General features: G+C 34.2%; 1 pseudogene; it reads right to left on the bottom strand.

Annotated features, from left to right (window-relative positions):
• Nucleotides 1-342: 342 nt before the first annotated feature.
• LOC119510923 lies at nucleotides 343-1,045 on the bottom strand (annotated as a pseudogene).
• Nucleotides 1,046-5,063: the final 4,018 nt, after the last annotated feature.

Genomic DNA, 5,063 nt, shown 5'->3' with positions numbered 1-5,063 from the left:
AGATTAATATTAGACATGGCAGTGGCACTCAGTTTTCTAAAGTCCTTTGTCACTGGACAATAGGCCTGATCAGAGGGTACCAAGACACTGGACATTTCAGACTCAGTGATAAACTACAAATACTGTCTTGATCAAATTACTTCACCTTTGTTAATAAAGGTCACAAGTTTCTTCTGCAGATGACAACTTGCTTTCTCAGTGTAGTCTCCCCAAGAAAGAACTGGTTCAGGTGAGTTTTGGAGACAGAAAAAGACTTTCATCAACCTCCCACTGTGTAGTATAAGAGGAACCAAGTTCTCTCCTACAACAACGGGCCGAATCTTAAAGCAGCATAAGTCATTTTCAGTGATCAACATCTGCATCCTCAAATTGGCCAGCAATTGTTGGTGTGGTGTGTGTCTAACTGCGTGCATCCCATCTTCCTAATCTCTTACTGAGTCTTCTGTCAGGACCTAGCCATGTTTTACTGGCTGTTCACAGATGGAGAAAGTGCTCCTTCCAATCTCTAATGCAGCTTGGTTTTCTGCTGCTAAGTAGGATAGTCCTTCCTCATAGGTGTAAAACATAGGGATGTCTGCCTGCCCTTGTTCATTGCTTCTACATCGTACCCATCTCCACCATAAACATCCGAATCTTCATCCCCGGGATCTGGATGCAGAGCCTGGCATTCACACCTTGTGTACACTGCTTCAGGTGCTGATTTATCATTAGGCACCAATCTAAACTCAGCCATAGGTTCATCAGCATCATCCCTGTCTTCCTCTTCATCAGCAACATATTCTTTTGATTCTTCTCTAACTTTGGCATTCACGGTAACATACAAATACCCTGGTGGATAGGCATATAGGTCCCTAGACACAGCATGTAAACTGATGATGGGCTGTTCTAGAGCGAACCTAACCCAGAGCTATCTAACCAAGACAGGTGATTCTCAGCGACACAAAGGGAGCAGGCCCTTCCTGTCTGGTACAGTTTCGGTATCTGGTACCTGCTGCCGGGGCCCCGTAGTCAGGCCAGGTGACAGAGCTCTTTTGAGGAAACTCATCACATTAGGGAACACTAAGACACAGGCCCAGAGGGAGCTAAGGTGACAGCCACCCCACCTCCATTTTTTTAACTTTGTATTAATTGAACTTTTATTTTGAGATTTTTATAGATGCACATGCACCAGTAAGACATAATACAGAGAAGTATTGTGTATTCTTGATCTCCTTTCCCCTAGTGATAACATCTTGCAAAACCATAGCACAGTATCACAGCCAGAATGTTAACATGGGCATTGATACAATCCACGTTCATATTTCCCCAGTTTTATTCACTGAAACCAGGGATGTGTGTATGTGTTTAGTTTTATGAAATTTTATCACATGCTTAGGTTCATGCATCCATCGACACAGTCAAGATACAGAATATTTCCTTCGACACAAAAACTGTGTTGCCATTTTTATAACCACAACCACATCCCTCCCACACCCATTCCCTCCTTAATCCCCAACAACCCCTAACCTCTCTCCACTTCTGTAACTTTGTCATATGAAGAATGTTATATAAATGGAATCATACAGTAGGAATACTTTTGGGGTTGGCTATTTCTACTCAGTCTAATTCAGTAAGATTCATCCAACTGGTCTGTATGTATCAAGAATTTGTTCCTCGTAATTGCTGAGTAGTATTGCATGGAATGGATGTACCACAGTTTGTTTAACCATTCACTTGTTGAAGGACATCTGGGTTGTTTTCAGATTTGGGCTCTTAACAAATAAAGCTGCTATAAATATTCATGTACAGATTTTTGAGGGAATAAATTTCCATTTCTCTGTGATATATGCCCAGTTGTGCAATTTCTGGGTCATATGGTGATTGCATGTTAAGTTTTATAAGAAGATATCAGAATGGCTGAAATAAAAAAAATAAAATAATGACAATACCAAGTGCTGCAGAGGATGCAAGGAAGCTGGATCAATCATAAATTACAGGTGGGAATGCAAAATGGCACAGCCACTCTGGAAAACAGTTTGGCAGTTTCTTCACTGTTTAAAACTCCTTTAAACTTACATTGTGGCCCACTGCTGTTCCTTTTATATTATGGGCCTTGTTTTCCTGCCACTCTTTCTCCTCTTCACAGTCCAAATGAGTGAGTGATAGATGACCTGCTAGCCAACCTCTAGCACATGTTTCCAACAATGCTGACAAGAGAGAGAGGAAATTGCTTACAATGTAGATATACATTAACAAAGCAGTTTTTCACAGATGTCTTTGAGGAGTCTTTGTAAGTGACTGCAGCCATTGTAAATACACAACAGAAGAAAACGCTAAACCTTGTAAAACATGGCCTATTCATTATAAAATGCTTTTGTAGCATAATGTTAGTGCATATTTCAAAAGGTTTTTAAACCACAAAAGGAAAATGCTTTACATCTGATGAAACAGAGAAGGTTATTAATGGAGACTGAAGAATACAGAAAACAGCTGCTTAAGGAAAAATACTGCAAAATGCCTTAGTTATTTTATCTACATCCTTTATCTTGAATCTTGCAGTAAAAATGGGATTTTCTAAACACTAACTCCACAACAAATATATTGAAAACTATAATATATAAAAAGAGATTAAAATAATCAATGTATTATCATATGATATAAATAAATTTGTGAATTTATGTAAGAAGGACCATTACCACAATTATAATATTTGCAATTTACATTTTGACAACTGGGGAGAAGACATGTACATAGAGTCACTTATTCTCCATGACAGATATGGAGATAAACATCTCAAAAAAGTAAATATACATAGATATTAAAAGCATGTCATAAGACGTGAAAATTACCGTGATATAAAATATATCATGAGAACCATTTGAAAGTCTAAAGTTTAAATTTGGGCCCAAAATAAAACATGTACAGATTCTTCCATTTTCCTTTTTTTAATATTCTTTCTAGAAGAATTCAAAATCAGATATAAGCAAAAGACTAAGGCAACAGTTCAGAGGGAATTATTAAAAATTTAGTTGTTTTGTCACATTCTTTTAAAATATCATCATAGCATGGAGTTCTTAATATTTCCCTAGATCCATCTATACAACAGTATTTTGAATAGCCACATAGTACTCCATTGACTGAATATATTCTAAATTAAATAAGCCATTCATACTTTAGTTAATTAAAAATGTTTAGTTATCAGAAAAACATTGCCATGTCCATGTTGGTATATATACACACATATATATATATATGTATGTACATATATATATATATGTATGTGTATATGTATGAGCAAACACACACACACACATCATGCTCACGTATACATATACTTTTGGGCACTTGTCTAATTATTTGCTTGCAAAAAGCTCCTAGCATATGGAAAAGGGCAATGCCGTTTTTTCATAATTAAAGTTTTGAAACATATTGCCTAATTTCCTTAAAGAAAAGTGGCCCAATTTGCATTCCAACTGGCAGTATATATTCCTGTTTGTTGATTCTCATCCAAACAATCATTGAGCATTGTCATTATTTACTATTCTGATAGGGAAAACTGTTATTTTAATTTCCATCTCTTTCATTGGTATTGAATTTAAGAAGTATTTCATATGTTAATTAGCCATTTTGATTTCTCTTTTATAAAATGTGTATACATATCATTTCCTTTGAAGTGTCTTTATTGAGATGCTGATATTTTCTAATTAATTTATAAATGTTTTCCAACATATACGTGCATGTATTTTGTAAATATTTCCCAGTTTGTCATTTTACTTAAGGTTTTTACAAGCATATCAAATTCTTAATTTTTCTATGGCAAAAATGTATGTTTTTACTTTTTTATGTGTTGCTCTAGGAATTATACTTAGATGGCTATCTCCAAAGAAAAACAAAGGAAATATCCACATTTATTTTCTCTTCTAATTATATTGATGTCATGTTTTATATCTAAAAGCTTTTTCATTTCAAATTACTTTTGGGGATGTTGTAAAGATTTCTTTCACATTTTTAGTGCTTAGTTTTTATTATACAAGATAAAATTCATAATTATTGATGAGTTATAACAAGTCCCTTGATATTTTTATTGGAAGTTTGGTAAAACTGTAAGATTTGGAAAAGATATCATATTTTTATAGTTTTGATTATTCCCATTCATGAACATGATATTTCTCTCTAGGTTTTCAAGCTTAAAACTTATTTTACAATGTTTTTTTAAAAATATTTTTCAGCTACATATGCATTTGTTATTTTAATGTGAATTTTCTATTTTCCTATTGTATTTTAGAATTACTTATGCTTTATAAAGAGCCAACTTTTAATATTTTTTGCTTTATTTGTTAAATTCATCCATTTTAAAAAGTAGATATAACATTTTTGACACTTTTGCATAGGTTCTGAACAAAATTGTCTTTAATGGATTAATATAAAAATTGGCTTAGTATATAAAATCAAAATTCCATCTTAAAATTTTATTTCATTCAGCTTCCTTCTGTGCATAAATATTGGTAATTTAGTGATATGTCTTGATCAAAAATAAGAACTTTTAAATTATACAGGACTCATTTTGAACCACCAATATGAATAATTGCATAAACTTGGACAAATACCATAACCTCTGTGCAGTAGTTTAGAATAATACTTAACACATAGGAAAGTGTAAGGATTGAATGAAAGAATATTAAAATTTAGAGTATAGTATTTGACTATTTGAAGCCACTTACAATTCTGCATTCCCTTAACTTGCCAGGGTTTTCAGTCTGTAGTTCGTCAACACATAATTTTGAGCACCTACGCTGCACCAAGGACTGATGAAGCAAGGTATTCCATTAAGGGGCTTAAATTAATTAAATCTTAAAGATGGCAGGGGGTATGGAGGAGGAAGGGGAAAAGGCAATAAACAGAGTAATCAATTAAACATCTGGGTAGTTTGCATACTGAAAAGTTCTGAGAAATACCACAAAAAATAAAGAGGGTAATATATGGAGAGTGGCTGGAGTTAAGGTGGTTTGGCTCGTAGAGGGTTTGGGGAAAGTGTCTGTGTGAGTCAGCTCTCACTAAGGTTGGAAAGAGAAATAATTTAAAAA

The sequence above is a fragment of the Choloepus didactylus genome, chromosome 15, assembly GCF_015220235.1.
Source record: "Choloepus didactylus isolate mChoDid1 chromosome 15, mChoDid1.pri, whole genome shotgun sequence".
In the NCBI taxonomy this organism is placed as follows: domain Eukaryota; kingdom Metazoa; phylum Chordata; class Mammalia; order Pilosa; family Megalonychidae; genus Choloepus; species Choloepus didactylus.
This window is presented reverse-complemented; position numbering and strand designations above follow the sequence as displayed.